At 41.1% G+C, this 20,839-nt stretch overlaps 1 protein-coding gene across 1 annotated transcript in view; it reads right to left on the reverse strand.

Annotated features, from left to right (window-relative positions):
* Positions 1-20,415, reverse strand: part of LOC136886042 (alpha-tocopherol transfer protein) — a 106,735-nt gene extending 86,320 nt beyond the window's left edge. Inside the window, exon 1 of the mRNA XM_067158762.2 lies at positions 20,259-20,415. The gene's annotated coding sequence lies outside the window, so the exon portion shown is untranslated. The remainder of the gene's footprint in view (positions 1-20,258) is intronic.
* Between the last annotated feature and the right edge of the window lie 424 nt (positions 20,416-20,839).

The following is a 20,839-nucleotide window of genomic DNA, read 5'->3' on the forward strand; positions in this document are numbered from 1 at the left end:
AAACAAATGTCTTCCTGTTCCTATTGCCAGTCCAAATTGGAGATAATAGATGTCCAACCATTTTAGAAATCATTAACTTTAACAGGCACACAAACCAATCCAGCCTCGATGAGTAGTAGAATGCAAATTTACGAAGGCCTTGGGTTTAGTGCTGTCAAGTAACCAAGTTCATGGTCTCGTGGAATGAATTAAGTGACCTTGCAAGAACATTTCCTCAAACACAATATAGGTCAAAGCCACCTGGAATATTGAACAACTTCATGTCTCATTTATACTGTAAATGTAACACACATTTTAGAGGTTTTTTTTCGAGAGCTGGAGGCTGACGTTGGCGTTGGTGTCGCGAAAAATGGCGTGTTGTCATGGTAACGTAGGCGATGTAGACCTGTTTATAGCTCTAAACCGCGTGTTTATTTCTCATTGTGCCGGGCTGAATGGCTCAGACTGTTGAGGCGCTGGCCTTCTGATCCCAGCTTGGCAGGCGAGATCCTGGCTCAGTCCGGTGGTATAAAAAGGTGCTCAAGTAAGTCAGCCTCGTGTCGGTAGATTTACTGGTACGTAAAAGAACTACTGCGGGACTAAATTCTGGCACGTGGGCGTCTCCGAAAACCTTAAAAGTAGTTAATGGGGACAAAGCCAGTAACATTATATTATTTCTCATTGTCATTTAGTGTCCTTTCCCGGGAAATGTTTTTTATACCTGTTTTGTGTTTTGTTTTGTCGTTTTATCTGTGTGTGCGTATAGCATTTGTATTGTGAGATTTTATATTTCATTCAACGTGTGCAGTTATTTTTAATACCGGTATTCATACTTAGCTTACTATTAGTTTTTCATAGTTATTAGTTAAAGGCTACTTTTAGGTTAGTTTAGTAGTGATTGTTATTCACTTACGAGCTGGTTATTTTGGTTTTTTCTTAATTATGCTTTCTGGTTCCCAGAATTTTAGATAGCTTTCAAGGAAAGGCAATGCGAAATATTTCAACTTAGTCTATAATTCAGTTTTTATTCTCGCTTTAAGTTTAAGAGTATTTTTCTCATGTTATCCTGTACGCTCTAGTATTAGGAAAAAACAACAAAACTTTGGGGAATAAATCATGACTTTCAAAACCGCCAGAGTCCGTGGGGGAAGCGTGGTACTGCCTATTCTTGGTAACATTGTTTGGCGTGTTTGTATATTTTTGTAGTTCAGCTCTTTGCAGCTCTAATGTCAGACTAACTCTAAAAAGGAAAATATAGCAGTAACCTCTAAATTACTTTTCGCACTCTAAGGAAACAATAGTGTTACTACATTATTCGTAACCTACTCAGACACTGTACAACATTACCTTTAACACAGCCTTTTTCTTTATGGAATTACTTCTACTACCTTTCTTAGAACAGTGTCATCTATCAAGACTTTATGAAAGTACAAAAAACGAAGTAATAATATTGCCTACAATCATGGCTGATTATCAGACACGGTGAACACAAGCTTTTCAATTTTTGGTGGGGAGGGGGGTAAATAAATTCTATGTGAGGTTATTGGTATCAAAAGGAGCAATCTCCGCCTTCCTGCACTTTACAGTGGGAGTGATTTTTTATCTAATGCATTTCGATTCACTCTGTCTGGGTGATTTTTGTCTTATGTACACAACAGGCAGGCTGTGAGAGAGTAATCAAAGAAAACCTACCATATAATTAATGGTCAATTAGGTATTTTAAATTGTATTTCGGAGAGTGTTCCTTTTGATACTAATTTTCAGATTTTCGTGGATATTGCTCTTTCTGATACCAACATCTAAGGAGATTGCTCTTTTTGCTAATAACTTACAGAATTGTGATACCTACACTATTTTTCTCTACACTAGATTGAAAGGTCAAGAATGTCACTAATGTACTGTACATTTATTTAAGAGTTACAAAAGTGATGAATAATATTACCACGACAGAAAAACGGAAGACCACCAGCATGAAACACATCAGTTTAGATTTGCAAACAATCTTATTACCAATGCATTCAATATAGGGTACAATAAAATTTAAAAATTAACATTATCCTTCAGATAGTCAGTAAAAAGGAAGAGAAGTCTGTAAACTAAGGATAGCTGTTATAATAAAGTGCCCTGAGGTTATGATCAGAACGAGTACAGACCCTTTGGTTGTTCCCCTCTTAGTAGCCTCTTACGACATGCAGGGAGTACAGATAATGTATTCTTTTGACTCCACCCACAGGGGAGATAAGGTGTTCTGCTAAATCGAAAGGAAAATTTGTATTTAGAGAATTATAATGTTACATAAATTGTGAGAATGATAGACATTCTAGACCAAATAAATAAATTATTAATTTAAATTAATTTTAATTAATTAAATTTAATAAAATTAATACAATTTAAAATCATTAATAAATTCAATAAATTTAATAAAATTTAAATTAATTAAATTTAATAAATACGTTTCGAAGACGCAGAGCTGCCAGAATTTTGTCTTACAGGAGTTCTGTAAATTTACCGACATGAGACTGATTTCCTTGAGTACCTTCAAATATTACTGGACTAAGCCATTGTCGAACCGGCTAACTCTGGTTCAGAGGGTCAGACCTTCTATTGCCTGATTCATCTGTCTTCACAGCCAATACACCGTGGAACAGCACGTATGTGGAGAGGTGAAATATATCATTACTTAACCCCGCCCCAGGATATCAAGAAGAACAACGTGTACATTTCTCCATTCCATATTTACCACTACCATTAGCTGTTTTTCCATGCCGTTACTGCAGGCTTGTGGAATATTACTATTTTGAAGTTTAATCATCGATAAATTTTCACCGATATAATCGAACTCCTCCTCCCAAGTTAATGTGTCTATCTGCATTCGAAACTGGAATCCTCTAAAATATGGTGAATTGACCATCTGGCCTCGTAATTCTCTCCCCTCAAGCCATTTTTCATAATGTTTGTTATTAGATCTTCAACTCATGGCATTAACAACACTGAATTGTTTCCCAACACTGCTTGTGGGTTTTTGGGTAAAATCTGTATGTAATGAATAACGTATGTTATATAAGCGTAAGTAGCCTACTGGTCAAGCTAATGGTCCATAACAAACTCTACTGAGAAAAGTGGGATGAAGCGCGTAACCAAGTACTACGTAAGAGGGCCACATTTCAAACTGTCCACTCTAATCATTACTACACTCCCAGCTTTCTCCAGGATGTTCACGTACTGTATAATCTTCCCTGGAGACTTCAATGCACGATAAAGAGAGGAACTTCTAATAAACACTTTTAGATTACACCAATAGTTACCGTAATTTTACAAAGTTTGACGAAACTCCAAGGATAATTGCTCTGCATGAGTCCAAGTTTGCGTTGCTGAACCAAAAAGTAATGGCTAGGGCTCGGAAGTTGAGAAGTCCTATTTTTTTTCTCTCGAGTGTCCGAAGACGAGGTCTAACATAATATTTCTTCAGTCTGCAGGCCAGAAAATGGTGGGTCTTATTTGGATTTTTTGCTAATTTGGTCATTTAAAGGTCCTGCGAAGTTATTCAAATCACACCTGAACGTCCTGTTAACTAGGCACTCACACCAGATTGGCTTTTTCTCAAAGTAACTTTCTCTAGAATTCAAACTGCTCCTGACGAACCCGTTTTAAATAATTACCTTCAAACTTCGCGCAAACATGTATCTATCTACTTGTCATTCATAATTTGTGGTACTTATTTTTTAAATTGTTAAAACACTCTCAGAAATACTGAGCCAACGCATGAAAAAATCTAACGTTTTGAAGATGTGATGTTACTTATCAACGGAATGTTGTTAAAATATAAGATTTTAATTAATAACAAACATAATACTAGGAATTAACCCGTTGACGTTCTTAAACTTAATAACAAACTTTCAAACAGAAAATAAAAGTAAACAACTCCATGTTTAAAACATCCTACGGATTTGAGCTACGAATTTTAGGTAAATAAAATATAAAGTATGAATATATTCTTTAGGTATTCCTAAAAGGTAAAATCCTTTTCTTAATCATCGTTATGCGGTTTATTAGATTAGCAGTTTGCATTTTTCTACCACTACTTTTTTTTGCTAGTTGCTTTACGTCGCACCGACACGGATAGGTCTTATGGCGACGATGGGACAGGAAAGGGCTAGGAGTGGAAAGGAATAGGCCGTGGCCTTAAGGTACAGCCCCAGTATTTGCCTGGTGTGAAAATGGGAAACCACGGAAAACCATCTTCAGGGCTGCCGACAGTGGGGTTCGAACCTACTATCTCCCGAATACTGGATACTGGCCGCACTTAAGCGACTGTAGCTATCGAGCTCGGTTTCTACCACTACAAGCGCTATCGTGAGTCAATGAAGAGTTTCACGTTAGCCCTTATAACTACATTCGGTGTGAAAAGAAACCCATAAGGGTGTTGAACCAAGGAACACATTACAGAAAGAATTGTGTAAAGAAGTTAATTTGGCTAGGATTCAAATAAAAAAGAAAACGAGTAAGGAAACAACCAATTTAGGCTGTTTTTCCGGAAATGCATTTAGGCACGAAGTGACTTTTTTTCGAAATATGCTCCCTTTTTTTAAAGTTTGATAGAGCTATCCCTCTCAATTTGAAACTTTTCCGGGCCCTTTAGCCCTCCAACTTTCGGCACAGTTGAGGAAATTGTTTAATTCTTCGGGTTTCTTATTTTTCAACAAAACACATTTTTTTTGTTGAAAGAAAAGAGCCATAATTCCGAAACGCAGTGGCGTGCGGTGAACATGTTCATTACCGGGCGAGTTGGCCGTGCGCGTAGAGGCGCACGGCTCTGAGCTCGCATCCGGGAGATAGTGGGTTAGAATCCCACTGTCGGCAGCCCTGAAGATGGTTTTCCATGGTTTCCCATTTTCACACCAGGCAAATGCTGGGGCTGTACCTTAGTTAAGGCCACGGCCGCTTCCTTCCAACTCCTAGGCCTTTCCTATCCCATCGTCGCCATAAGACCTATCTGTGTCGGTGAGACGTATAGCCCCAAGCAAAACAATAAAAAAACAAAGAAACCACTCATTACCCCAGCTGCAAACAAGTTTTTTTAAATATAAACAGTCGTGCCCCACTACACACTATTTTCAACCACACGCTCGCACATACTTCCACATTGATATTCACGGCAATGACGATACCATCATAATCTATAGCAGATTTTAAACGATGTACTTACAGTTTCACCCGGTGACGCTTCGTGATAGTACAGTGATGGTTTTCACAAAAATACACTGGGACTAACTATTTGTATTTTACTTAAAAAGCCTAATCTAAACTAATCAGCAAAATTTAAGTGGTATTTTACCGTCGTTGAAGTTTTATAGCTTCATACGAATACTGAGTGTACGTGCATCAACGACAAACGAGGGGAAATATTTGTCACGACGTATAACACGTTATATTCATGAAGAATGCCACAGCTCTCTCGAAACCTTCACCTATAATCCAAGAGGAACACTACAAAAGTTCACTATAAACCACCATCACAGATAACCATTCGCGCTTAACTCTGTGTTCGTGCTGGGCAACCTAAATATTTTTCTGCGGCTATCGGAACACACTCTACACATGCCATCAATCAATTGCTCGAAAAAACTGTATACATCCCGAAACCCAAGACTAAAATATATTCTATATTATAAATTGATTTCATATACTGGCTCTATTTTTATTAGCAAGACGATGTGCAAGTGGCTATACTGTTAAGATGTTTATATTCTCTTGCAGACTAGTGTGTGGCGCTGAAGACTTCGAGTGTCAAGTATTAAAACTAACATTACCTTACCTAAGCTGGCTGGCCTGTCGCCGTAAACTGCTGTCGGGGGAGGGCCTACAGCTCCGCCCAGCTCCCAGGACAAGGAAGCTTCAAATGCATGCGTCACCCAAGCGACCTTAAATTTCGCTACGGTCGCTCTCTTTTGCGCCGGCAAGGAAACCCCGCCGCTGGAGAAGCTGAACTGCAATAGTGCGAGCGGATTGTCGAGGACAGCTGTACTTGGCTTGGCTTGGCTTGGCTTATGTGTTCGCAATTTTTTAAACACTATAAAAAGCGTTCTAAGGAATAATTAGAAAATATTTACCCCAGCAGCGCTGGGGTAGGTAGGGTTCAGGGCACGCCACTGCCGAAACGAACTGATCAATTCCAATAAGGAATTGATTTTTCCTTACTTTATTCTCACAAAATTTGGTGTTAAATTCAATGAAGTTAGAAAATGTACACGGTAATCATTCCTGATAGCTAGATAAACGTGAATCGTACTATACTCTTAGTTGCATTAATGAATATTCTAGGGAAAGTTTCTTTAATGGTGGAGAAAGGAGTTGCGAGTTATTACTTAAACATGCTAATGTCTTGTCCTTGTCATTCCTACGCGGATGTAGAAGAAAAACCTGGAAATGTCAGTCTACCCAGTACCACAAAGACGACTATAGTAGATAGCGTATATTATGCAGAGACTTCAATGCACGGTCAAAGGAGAAACCTAACATGACGAGTAATTGAACAAGAATTTCACAATCTAGTCGGCCCACAGGCGATTGAAATGGAAGGCCGTGTTATTGGAACTGTTATTTATGACTAACTTGTTTCTACGTGCAGGAAACTGTACTTCTTTTACTCGTTTGGCAAGTGGGAATAAATGTAAGTGAATCATACAACACTAGGCGTTAATGTCTGCTATACTGCTGACTAGAAAGAATTGGACGATTAACGATTTCTAGTTTCATTGACTTGATGCAACAACGAATTCAGAAACGTATTGAAACGCATAGTATCTATGCCCTGTATTGATCTGTAAATACAGAACGTAAATTACTTTCGTCTTTACCAGTACAAAAGCCTTCTAATTTCGAATGCTGTATGTCAGAATAATTAAGAGAGGTATTATACCATTACATTTTTAGGCTTACTACACCTTAAAAACCCTGAGTGGCCAAAGACACTGAATGTGATGTTAACAACTTGCTCCACCGCGAGCCCTCAAAATGGCAGTAACATGGCGAGGTGTTGGAATCGTTCTGGAGGGATCTGGACCCACGCATCTAGCACTGATGCCCACAATAGGTCTTGTATAGTTTGTGCGGATTCATGGAGCGTACATCAGTATCGACATCATCCCATAAATGTTTGATTGGATTAAGATCGGGGGATCTGGAGGGCCAATCCATGCTCGTAACTTCATTGGAGTGCTCCTCCAAGCACCTGCGTGTCACTACAGAGCGGTGACATGGCATATTGTCCTGTTGAAACATACATCTCCGTTCGGGTACTCTGGGGCCAGAAAGGGATTCAGATGGTCTGAAGGAATGTCCACATAACGTGCACCTGTCAGCACTCCCTTCAGCCGGGCAATCTGACCTAATTGCGACCATGAGAACGCCGCACAGAGTACAACTGAGCCACCTTCCGCCTGGACATAACCTTGTTGACACGTAGGATGCATAGCTTTATGGGGCATACGCCACACTCTCACGCGTCCGTCAGCTGGATACAGCTGGAACCGGGACTTATCGGACCATACCACACGCCACCACTGTTCCATGGTTCATTGTCTATGACCACGGGTCCATGCACGTCGTTGAGCCATGTGTCGATTTATCAGCAAAGTCACAAGAGTTAATCGTCGGCTGGTGAAGCCTATGCGGTGCAGTTGCCTCCTTACAGTCCTGGTAGAAACGGGTTTCTGACTCAACATTCAACTGGGCGGTGATCTGATTCACAGTAGCCCATCGAGCGCCCAGTATAGTTCTGCGGAGGCGACGTAATGTCCGTTCGTTAAACACCTGTGGTCTTCCCGTGCGGCGGTTTATGCTGATGGTAACTTTTTCTCTGCGATATTGAAGATCCACCCTTGACACTGTTGACCTCGGAAACACGAATTCGCGTGTAATCTCCGCATTGCTAATATCCATGCGCCGTGGATCATCCGACGTTCAAAGCCTGTTAACTCGCGACGTGTTTCCATCTTCACGACACTGGTGTCTGTGACAGACTGCTCAGCTACACCGCAGCTAGCCGCCACGCTGAGGGGTCATACACGGCACATTTTATAATAGAACACCCCTTCCCGTGACTTTTGGCCACTCAGTGTATCTTAATTGTAGACATGATAATAAGCCTCTGGGTATTTGCCATGATGGAAAACAAGATGAAATTCTTTACGTTTCGCTGAGAAATTCACCCGGCGTCTTCAGAAGAAAATCTCAAGGTTTGAAAGCATTAATCTAAACATGTGAAAATGAAAACCTACAACATATTTTCCAGTCAGAGACCGGGTCAGGAATGGGATGAATGAAGCCCCCATCTTGCGGCGAGGATAGGAATTGTGCCGGCTGCCGAAGCCTGTCGCACTCCTCTGGGGCAATGATTAATGACTGATAGATGAAATGAAATGATAATGGAGAGTGTTGCTGGAATGAAAGATGACGAGGAAAACCGGAGTACCCGTAGAAAAACCTGCCCCGTCTCCGCTTTGTCCAGTTCAAATCTCACATGGAGTGACGGGTATTTGAACAACGGAACCTAGCGGTGAAAGGCCGACGCGCTGCCGCCTGAGCCACGGAGGCTTTAATCTAAACATATATCTTAATTATTTTACAACCACCAAAATCAGAACATACATGAGGCTATAAGCGCAATAGTGGCTGAACTATCAATTTTTAGATTAAGTGCTATTTTGGCTTATAAGAGCCCTTAATGGCACCTGAATTCGGTGCACAAATATACTGTATTGTTGTACTGTCAAATCGTAAGCCCCGTAACTTGGGAGCGTGGATTGGCGACCACGGGGCCCTTGGCACAGGCCTGGAATTACTTCCACTACTTGTGCCAGGCTACTCACTTTCATCTCTCCTATCCGACCTTCCTTGATCAACTCTTGTTCTTTTCCGACGCAGACGGTATTAGGTATCGACGCCTGGGGATTCTATCCTTTTCCCACCCTTCGTGGCTCTTTTCTTTCTTTGCTCGATATCTTCACATTTCGAAGTTTCGGACCTCTTTCATGTTTTCTCTCTGATTGATTTTAATAGAAGATGGTTGCCCAATTGTACTTCATCTTAAAACAATAACCACCACCACCACCACCACCACCACCACCACCACCACCACCACCACCACCACCACCACCACAACGAATATTGGCAGCAGACGGCTTTGCCCACTGTAGACTGTGGGCAGACCACTCCCGTCAGACGATCTACCTTTCAAGAAATGCACCACGCTAGTAATAGCTACATGTAATAATAATAATAATAATAATAATAATAATAGAGGACAATTCTTGGTCCAGGAAAACTGAAGACGAATACAGACCGATGTCCCGTAAACCAACAGAGAAACTGTCCAACCTGGCAGCAGACATTAGAAAACGAAGATTGAAATTTAATGGATACGTTCAAAGATTCCTAAAAACAAGGCTTACATACAAGATTATACCATACAGCAGGAAACTGAAGAGTACCAGGGTACAAGAAGTCAAAGGACCTGCAGAAAGCCCAGATAGATAAATCAGAAATTTTAGACAGAAATCTGTTCCGTAAAATAGTAAACAGTTGGATGCTACAGCCAGAGAATGAAGTTCCAAGAAGACCTGGAACCAGTGGACTGAGAAAAGGAAGAGAGCCCACGGAGAAAAATGAAAGGCATATGGAAGACCAGAAGGGCAAATCAAAAGCGCTACGTGATCTAACAGGTATATATGCAAATAAATAATAATAATAATAATAATAATAATAATAATAATAATATAGCTGGCGAGTTGTTCGTGTGGTTAGGAGCGCGCAGCTGTGAGCTTTCATCCGGGAGATAGTGGGTTCGAGCCCCACTGTCGGCAGCCCTGAAGATGGTTTCCCGTCGTTTCCCCACTTTCACACCAGACATTTTTATTATTATTATTATTATTATTGTTGTATGTCCGGCGCTCCCTTTCTCGCTCCGCCAGCCAGCTGCACGCGCGCCTGTGTATCATTCTGCTAGCTTCGACGCGCAGCCCTCAGTGCGCGTGCCTGACCATCGAGTGTACTATAAATAGGAGCTCCCGGCCTGCTCACTGGCCCACTTGCCCCGGTGTCCAGCTCCAGAATACACCCTACGTCGAGCACGGAGGCTACTCCTCTTGAAAATGTGCTTCGACCAGGTGGACTGAATTTCTGGCAGTACGAGGTCTCACCTCTGGTCACCGCTCCCTTACCTGTTTCCGCTGCCTATGTTCCGTAATTCTTTTACAAGCCATTTTCATTCCCTAACTTATGCAAGCTCCCTTAGTTTCGCTAGGTGGAATTTCTTCAATCAATTGAACTTGCTTTTTAGGAATTCAGACACTTCAACAAACAAGGACTCTCATGAACATTTATGTTAGTGTGCCAGATAGTTCTCGACTATCAACGTGTCAATTCACAAAGACTATCTTTTCAAGATAGAAGTGTATATAAAGACTGCAAACCTGTACATATTGTATAAAAACAGACTTTTCTCAAGATTCAATATTCCTTTTTGCTTCAAAATAAATTTCAGTTATTTGTGTAAATATCATAAAGTGAAGCAAATAAAGTTGTGTTCTGTAAACTTCAACCTTGGTTACAACAATTATTATTATTATTATTATTATTATTATTATTATTATTATACCTGTGTTGGTGCGACGTAAAGCAACTTTTAAGCAAGAAGCGAAATTTATTTGGCAGTCTGTTTCGAACAGAGTTTTTCATGATGGCACGCAATATTTTAGTTCGCCCGAGAATATATTTTAATTATGATTTCAAGTAATACGACGGGATGCTTAATAATAATGATCATGATGTCCGTCAGTAAAGTAGTTTATTATAGATATTTAACTGTCTGGGAAAATACCACCAGCGCCGTCTTGGAAGAATACTTCGAGAGAAATTGTAGGACGGACAATATCACGCATACAATGGCAGTCTCTTAGCTTCACACCATTAAAATCTGTCTTAAACAACTGAACTTCGAATCTGAGCTTGTGTGTCTGTAAATATAATATATTTAATTAAAATGTATGTTTAACTATGAAGTGTTGTACATCAGGCTAGCTGGTCTAAAACAAACAAACAAACAAACAAACAAACAAACAAACAAACATACGGGCACTATCAGACCGTCGTACGACGGAGGTTCAATACGCGTCGAACACTGAGCTTGAGAAACAAGACCTCGATGCGAGAAATCGAGAAGCTAGAACGAAGGAAGAGAGAAAAACAGAAGGAACATGGGAACTCAGGAGTAACTATGACGTTCATAAGAATACGGAAAAGATAACTTATGCCATCCGGAAAAGAAGGCTGACTTTCTTTGACCACGTGCTCCGTATGAGTAACAGGTTGACGAAGAGGATTCTGACAAGTTGGGGAGTTCAAAAACAAACCTAGTAGCTGAAGATTTAAGGCTGAGTGGGATCATAGAACAAGACGTACTGGAGGGGAGCTAGTGAGACGACAGTCAGGGTCAGAGCGAAGAAGAAATTCTCAGATCAAGAGAAAGAAGGACGTCTGGGCAATGGTTCGCGGAAGTGGTTGGAAATCGAAATACGCATGCAATACTATAAAAAGGATAAGACCGTCAAACGAGCATTAGTCTCGGAAGAGCTGACAACTACAAGCATTGAGGCGAAGGTTAATTATCAAATACAGTATTTACTTAGATGGTCCACCCACGTCGCCCGCATGCCTAACATGTCTTCAAAGGCAAAATGTAACTTAGGGCTAGTGGGGTAGTTTTCATTCCCCAGCCTAAATGGGTGACTTTTTACAATTTTTTTTTACGCCTCACCGATGCAGATAGGTCTCGATGGGACAGGAAAGGGCTAGGAATGGGAAGGAAGTGGTCGTGGCCTCAATTAAGGCACAGATCCAGCATCCGCCTGGTGTGAAAACGTGAAACAATGGAAAACCATCTTCAGGGCTGCCGACAGTGGGATTCGAACCCGCTATCTCCCGAATAGTGGGCACTGACCGCACTTAAGCGACTGCAGCTATTGAGTTTGGTAGCAAGTGATCTATTCTAGACGGAAGAACGGAAAGCTTTGTCAAGGAGGACTGGAAAGCGATACAAAACATTCTAAAGTCTTATGTAAATTTCCGTCAAATTTACATCCTCAGCTGGAGGATGCATCATCTGACTAATCGATGTGATGGCATTTTCCATGACAGCGCACAACGTTTTGAATAACAGCGTGGAAGGGATCACAGAAATAAAACCAAGAAAAACAGAACTTATTACAAGAAGGACGTTTGGCGGTTTTCATATTCCAGCATTGCAACAAAGCTAATGGTTCTACAATTATTGCTCTCTGCAGCCAACAAAGCTAATGGTTCTACAATTATTGCTCTCTGCAGCCAACTAAGTACCCACAAACGATTACGTTGATGCATTTCGAAGACCTTTATACCAAACAGAGAATGAATGCCTTATGACGATATATTCCTCAGTAATAAACAAACAACTTCGAACAAAGTGTCCGCTAACCAAAATAACAATTTAAAATAAGTTTGATGTTATTACGATTGTATTTTCCTGTGTTTGAGATTTGTTAGGTATCGTAGTTTCATTTGTCAATATTCTTTCTTCGTTAACTTCAAATTTGGATAGGAGGAACGATGATTTTAGATTTAGCCTGTGCTTAATTGTGTGCAGTGATAGGGATCGGACAATAAATCACATTCATCATCAGTAAGGGAATTTAATTTCTACCTAAATCTTCGTTTGAACTGTTACTAAATTTGATCTTTCTTTCAAAGATCAGACCAAAATCTAGTCAAAAATCAATATGGAGAGTGTATCCAAGATATTACAAACTTTCAGGGGTGATGAAGGACGGCAAATGGATCAGTTTGAAATAAGGAACCATAATCCGGAAACGATCTAGTCAAAAGTTAAGCAAAATTCTACTCCTCAGCTCGTCGGGATTCTCTCTCCTATTGTACTCTTAGCACACGTAGTGTACGGTATCAGACCAATTTTTGCTGTAACTTTTGACTTCTGGCTGCAGTTCGTGTCTTTCTGTATCGTTCGATAGATCACTTCTGGCTGCAGTTCGAGTCTTTCTGTATCGTTCGATAGATCATCTGTTGACAAATGGTCCAGTAATATGTAAACAAGGGTTAAACAATGATTAGTGTAAACTTACATTTAACACTTTGTTAGTTAATATTGAGTAGGTTGTCTACTTAACACATTAAAAATACAAATGTAGATGCCTTTACACTCCCAACATACTGCGGGCCTAATGACTGTTCTCAAATTTCTGTTTCAATTCAATACTTCACAAGAAAAGTTGTCAAATCTTGTCAAAGATTATTCAACATTGCTGAAGGTTTGACAATATTTGAAAAGATTTGATACCGTTTTTTAACATAGAGGAAATGCAAAGAGCGGTTGTAGTTCTTGCACTAGCAGTGGGTAGTGAAGAGAAACGCTCAATATAGCACATTACGCTGCAGTGGTGTAGTGGACACGGTGTTGGTCTACTAATCCTAAGCTAACGGGTTCAAACCCGACTGAGGGCAGTGGTTTTTAAGAGTGTTTAAAGGTAACAACCCCATGTCCTTTGGCAGGTTCGTTCCTAACTAAGTGCAGTAATAGCTGGCGGTGCTGAAAATACGTCATCCGGCACGAAAAGGAACTCCTGCGGGGCAAAATTCCAGCACATTGGCATCTCCGAAAGTCGTCAAAAGTAGTTAGTGGGACGTAAAAACAATTACCTCACTTAGTTACTAAACTTTTTTTTTTGCTAGGGGCTTTACGTCGCACCGACACAGATAGGTCTTACGGCGACGATGGGATAGGAAAGGCCTAGGAGTTGGAAGGAAGCGGCCGTGGCCTTAATTAAGGTACAGCCCCAGCATTTGCCTGGTGTGAAAATGGGAAACCACGGAAAACCATCTTCAGGGCTGCCGATAGTGGGATTCGAACCTACTATCTCCCGGATGCAAGCTCACAGCCGCACGCCTCTACGCGCACGGCCAACTCGCCCGGTAGTTACTAAACTGTCAACCTTTACCTCTCTGCCGAAATTCGCTCAAGAGTATCACAAAACGTACCAATCTGTAGGTTTTTTTTTAAAAAAAGTTTTGATATATTGTAACCTCGCCCGCTACATCCGATGAACCTGGGTACATTTTGTTGTTTATACAGTTCCCCCCCCCCACTCTAATTCCCAATCGCCACTACTGTTCCTTTGTCGAAAATCACCCAAAACAAATCATGCTGGTTTCCTTTAATTTTTTCCAATTTTCGTATCAAGTAGTCTTGGTGAGATTCCCGATGATGATGATGATGATGATGATGATGATGATGATGATGATGCTTGTTGTTTAAAGGGGTCTAACATCGAGGTCATCAGCCCCTAATGGTACGAAATGAGACGAAATGTTATGAAAGTCCAAAATCCTCCACCGACCAGAATTCAAAGCGCGAGGACGAAGAATGAATGGATGGTCGGATATGAATTTAAAACGATCAGTGCATCCGACCCACAGTGCCTCACATGCACAGAAGCTGGCACAAAACAATAGTATTACTGACCAAGGGACTGGTTCTATAGCACGATGCTGAATCGATTATGCTTGTAGTTGAAACGGGTCCAAAACCAGATCATCGGCCACTCATAATGGTACTTATCGCTAGGAAAGTAGAATCATGCTATTTGTCATTTGGCGGTACTAATCAAAAGTAGCGTAGACTCGCGGTATTCCACACATTATGTTACTATTCACAGGTAGTGCAATACGCACATGTAACACAGACCTATGGTGTTTCGCACATTGCGGCGCTATTTACAGGCAACGCAAACCTATAGGCCTACTGCCAACGCAAAACTACGGCGCTCCTCACATAAGTGGACTAACCACTATCCTGTGGTATTCCTCACATAGAGGGAACTAAGCATAGGCAAGGAAGAGCCATGGTGTCACTCATCCCATGGTGTTGCTCATATAGGGGTACGAATCACAGGTACTGTAAGACTCACATCCTGATTCACACACTGTCGCTACTAATCACAAAGCTAGTGCGTACCTAACATAGTGGTACTACGCGCAAGTAAATGCGACCCATGGTGTTCCCTGCGTGATGGTACTAATTACAAGTAGTCTCATGGTTCTAATTTGATCATCCCTTGGTCGCCCCTTTTAGTCGCCTCTTACGACAGGCAAGGGATACCGCGGGTGTATTCTACATGTGCGTCCCCCACCCGCAGGGGTAGTGTGTTTGGTCCGCGAGAGGTATTTTATTTCCCTCAAGTCCGCCGGCAAGCCGGTTAGTAACCCCCCTATCCGCCACCTGGGACGCGCCACGTGGGAGTATCACCTCTCCCCTCTGCTACGCCAGCGTAGTAGGTTCGTGGATGGTGAGGGTCCCATACACTGGAACTGCATGCGGTGTTGTTCGATTTTCATTTAAAGGAACTGTCAAGAACGGTTTTCCTAGAGCCAGTTATAATTCTAAAAACTGGCTTTATTGCTTGTAAATAATAAATTATCTAATTGTTCATCAATACCCAATTTCTCGAACCAAAATAATTATTTTAACAAATCTCTTGAGTTAGTTGAACTGAACATTTAAAGGTAGACATTTTTTGTACTGTATCGAGAACATAAGACTGTAGATAATTGAATTCCTCTTCTCTATAGTTTAGGGGAATAATCTGAAAATTGTTTCTTTCAATTTGTAAAGAACTAATCTCCAGCCTGGTATAGGAATTGACGAGGTAAATAATTTCATCTCTCAGGCGTTGAAAAATAACTTCAAGGTTCACTAGTGCCATCTAAAATAAGATGTAATCTATATTAGTTCCCCTCCGTAAAGTGGAACCTGATAAACCACCCATTAAACCAGTCATGAGTATACGTGTAAGTGAACGAGTAATGAATTAATAATATACCATACACCGCGATGCCAGTACGTAATCGTATATTCAGCATCGCAGGTTCATAAAGATCTTTGGTAGGGAAACATTTGATAGCAATAACAACACTATACGATGTCCATACGGAACGCTGCATTGTTTGCTACTGACACCATGACATTATACAAAAATTTAATAGGAGGAAAGAACGATCCTGAGAAATACATGTGATCTATTAACTTGACCACGATAGGCACCAATGGTCCGCATTGACTTAATTACTACAGTTAATTATGTCCAAGGTCCGCCCTGTCGTTACAATTCAAAATATATATCTGAGCCATCCAATACATATAAACATACAAGTATTATCCGCACATTTTATCTTGGTGCATTTACACCCTAGTGCTGAATCGGTCGACCTCGGCGATCTTCGAGATTCGTACTGGCAACCTTTGAAACACAAACTATGAATCGCTTAAGCATCGTTGTGCGACATCTGGCGTACACTTTACGTATTAGTACTGTTGTTGTTTACACAACAAAGCCAAAGTATAGAATTTATGCTAGGAACAAGATTCGCATCGAGAAATGTTTTATAATGTTATATAATGTGTATGTGACATAGTTGTTGCCGCAGCCGTGTTGAAACACCCGATCCCGTGAGATCTCCGAAGTTAAGCAAGATTGGGGGTGGTCAGGAGTTGGATGGGTTGCCACGCGCTGTTGGTTGGGGGTAAGGGAATGGAGAAGCGGAAAGGATCTGGCCACCCTACCGCACGTAAACTCCGGCTCAGGAACACCTCGGCGGACCTGCCTTCGGGCAGAGTAACCCTTACCTACCTTACATAGTTGTTGGCTTAAGATGATAACGGTTTAGAAATTTCATATCGATCGATCATATTCTCGATTCAATTCAGATTTCATTTTCATTCAGTTGGTAGCACGATCGATACCGGGACAGCTTACTCCTCACCCCCGTACACAAATGCTCCAAGATAAAGTGTGCGGATAATACATTTTCGAGAAATTTTAAATTCTCCTCTTCAGCTTATAGATAAAATCACATGCATTTGAAGACCTTACTTAAAATATTTTATGTCCTAACAGAATGGGGGTAAAATTACAATACAGCAACATTAACATTTCAAACATGAACATCTTTCATGCTATGTCCAAATTCTATAAAACATCTGTATGTAGTATATTAAAATATAGCTGGTTGACTTGATCAAATGCATTTTGGTGTGGCATTATTTACAGTCTATCATAGTCCCACCGCCCTTCTTGGGTCTCAAGTTGTTATGCTTAGTGTTGATTTTTTGTACAAGTTGCTTTACGTCGCACCGACTCGGATAGGTCTTATGGCGACGATGGGATAGGAAAGGGCAATGAATGGGAAGGAAGCGGCCGTGCCCTTACGGTACAGCCTCAGCATTTGCCTGGTGTGTAAATAGGAAACCACGGAAAACCATCTTCAGGGCTGCCGACAGTGGGGGTTCGAACCCACTATCTCCCGGATGCGAGCTCACACCTGCGCGCTCCCAATCGCACGGCCAACTCGTCCGGTAAACTTCTTCTTAAACTATTTACCCTCCAGGGTCGGTTTTTCCCTCGGACTCGGCGAGGGATCCCACTTCCACCGCCTCAAGGGCAGTGTCCTGGAGTGTCAGACTTTGGGTCAGGGGATACAACTGGGGAGAATGACCAGTACCTCGCCCAGGCGGCCTCACTTGCTATGCTGAACAGGGGCCTTGTGGGAGGATGGGAAGATTGGATGAGACAGGCAAGGAAGAGGGAAGGAAGCGGCCGTGGCCTTAAGTTAGGTACCATCCCGGCATTTGCCTGGAGGAGAAGTGGGAAACCACGAAAAACCACTTCCAGGATGGCTGAGGTGGGAATCGAACCCACCTCTACTCAGTTGACCTCCCGAGGCTGAGTGAACCCCGTTCCAGCCCTCGTACCACTTTTCAAATTTTGTGGCAGAGCCGGGAATCAAACCCGGACCTCCGGGGGTGGCAGCTAATCACGCTAACCACTACACCACGGAGGCGGACCGTCCGGTAAACTACTGGATATATTTCTACCAAACTTCATAAGAATCCACTTGTCCTTGGGTAGGTTTTAGGGCCAATAACGTTTCTTATGTTAATGTTTGGTTGGAAGGAGAAATATTGATTCAAGTAAATCAGTTCTGTTATTTGAGAAGCATCATTACATCTGATGGGAGGTGTGAAAAGGACGTCCGTTCTCGAATAGCCCAGGCTAAAGAAGCTTTCAATAAAGAAAGAAGCCTATTGACCTCCAAGGCATTATCCCTACCAGTAAGAAAACATTTCATTAAGAGCTTCATTTGGAGCATTGCGACCTATGGCTCTGAAACCTGGACTCTATTACAGGCTGATAAGAAAAGAATAGATGCATTTGAAATGTGGTGCTGGCGTCGAATGTTAAGAATACCCTGGACTCACAGGCTAAGGAATGAAGAAGTTCTCAAGAGAGCTAAAGAAACCATCAGTCTAGAGAAAATGATCGCGAAAATAAGATGTAGTTATATAGGTAATTTACTCCGGCATTCATCATGGTGCACTACACTGCTTGAAGGGAAACTGGAACGAAAGACTAGAAGAGGACAACCAAGGGCAGGGTTCCTCAATGGCATTAAAGGCCGACGTCCATATCAACTAATCAAGCAGCTGGCTCAAGATAGAAGGTCTTTGGACGAGGACAGTCATGCTACCCACCAACCATCAGGTTGAGGAGAACGAGAGAATATTTCTAAATCCCTGAACTGACTGGGGGTTTATACAAAAACCGAAACCGTGATTTTGCACTCCCACAAAATATGAATCTACCTGCCTTAATGGAAATCAATTTCTAAACTTTTTTTCTCATTTGCATCATTTCGATGCGAGGTTAATAAGGGAAATTTCATTAACGGAGGGTACTTCACTCAAGTTCGAACAGCTTAAAAGCGGGTCCGTGCACAGCGTTTTTCTTATAACTGCAAAACTACTGGAAATATTTTAACCAAACTTCATACTGAGCATCCCCTGTCCAAAAGTAGGTTTAAAGGTCCGTAGCATTCCAACTACACGGAGTGGACTGGGGGTTTATAGGAAACCGAAACTGTGATTTTACCTTCCCATAAATATACATGGCTATCCTTAATGGAAATCGATTTCTAAAAATGTTTTTCTCATGTGCACCTTTTTCACAGGATAATAACAAGGGAGTTATCAGTAATGGACTGTTTTACTGGCTGTCATGCCATTTCAAGTTGGGTTAGATGGTTTAACTAAGGAATCAGTTTACTCTTTTCGATAGAGCAGATAATAGGAGAGTTTATCATGAGTCTTCTGCCGTAGTGCCAGATGAACAACAATACAACAACATGTATCCGAGAAATAGGGAGGATTACGCACAACTTCGGACCAGGAACTGTATCGCTCAATAAACTCTGTGATTTACCCCATTATGTCTCCACTTTCTTCAGCTTAATCGTACTTCACATTACCGTCGCGTGATTTCGTAGAAGAATCAGCTTAAGATGCATAAACTGATGAAGGAATCGATGACCAATTCCTAGAGGCATGATTTTTTTCGCATTAATTTTTATTCAATTTCGCGAAAAGAAAACAATTTTTCGCGTTATTTCACGAAATAGGGCTGACCCCATCGCTTTAATCATTTCGTAAAATTATTCACAAAATGTTTAATTTGGGAGATTTGTGAGTTATTTATGTGGAAGATAGATAAAGAGAAACAAAATTGTTAATCATTCATTATGCCTTATGTAACTTAATCTTGATTAGAACAATAATATAGGCCTAATCAAGATTAATAACAAATTGCCCTTTTCACTATATATGGCCGTAGCTGTCACTCTATATCGCCATACCAAGGGTTTTAAAAATTTTAATTACTTCTGTCGAATTGAGAAATCGTTCTTCTGTCATCTGTTTCTCTTCCCACGCGTGATATTCGAATACAATTTCAAGATCGTTATTTTCAATTAATTTCGCTGCATTTTCGCACTTATCGCAAAATAAATGCATTTCGCTTTAAACTGGCCTCATCGCTTTAATTCGCTGTAATTCGCGAAAACAAAATCACTGATTTCGTAACCAGAATCATATGATTCTTTAAGATATCTCAAAATGCTTCAAAATATTTTTTGTCGCGTTTATCGTTAAAGCGAAAAAATCATGCCTCTACCAATTCCCGTGCGAAGAACGGGTTTACATGCTAGTTTCTAATAAATCTTACCTAAAACAAAAATCTTTTTAAAATATAGTCAAAATAATAAAAGCGAATTGGAATTTTATTCAGTTGAGACGGTCGAATGAATTTTAGTTGGTAAAAGGGATTAAATAATGGCCAACTTACTGTATGTTGATTTTCTTTGTCTGAAGATTCAGTTGATCGCTCGAGTTGCTGATGTATGAAGAGTTCCGATACACTAGACACCAGTCACTGCGAATGCATTGCGCGGGGGACTCGATCTACCACCGCGAACAGACACTGCACCTCACCGTGTTCTACTGACTCCACACACAACACACACCTGTGCCGTGTTCTGCTCTCTGCTCAGCTGAACCGACCCTTTTTCTCCCTCCCCTCCACACCCCACTCCAAGAAGTAGGTAACAGGTCTCTCTCTCTTCTGATGTATACAAGAACACGTGAATCACATCATTATGAGAGAAATATTACATGAATGCATCTTAATCATTCAATAATTGTCACCATATGACAAATGAGAGGTGAAGAATAGTTTCTTAAGGTCCTTGCCTTCCGTGCGCAAGAACACGTGATCGAATCCTAGTGCAGGCCAAAAAAAAAAAAAAAAAAATACAGAAAAAGCAAATACATAATTTTACGTGACAGTTGATTTCAGGTCCTCCAATTTTATGTGACATCTGAACAACAGGGGAGTGCGTTAAAAAAATTCCCTCATCTACTGGCGCA

The sequence above is a fragment of the Anabrus simplex genome, chromosome X (genome assembly GCF_040414725.1).
Source record: "Anabrus simplex isolate iqAnaSimp1 chromosome X, ASM4041472v1, whole genome shotgun sequence".
NCBI lineage: Eukaryota > Metazoa > Arthropoda > Insecta > Orthoptera > Tettigoniidae > Anabrus > Anabrus simplex.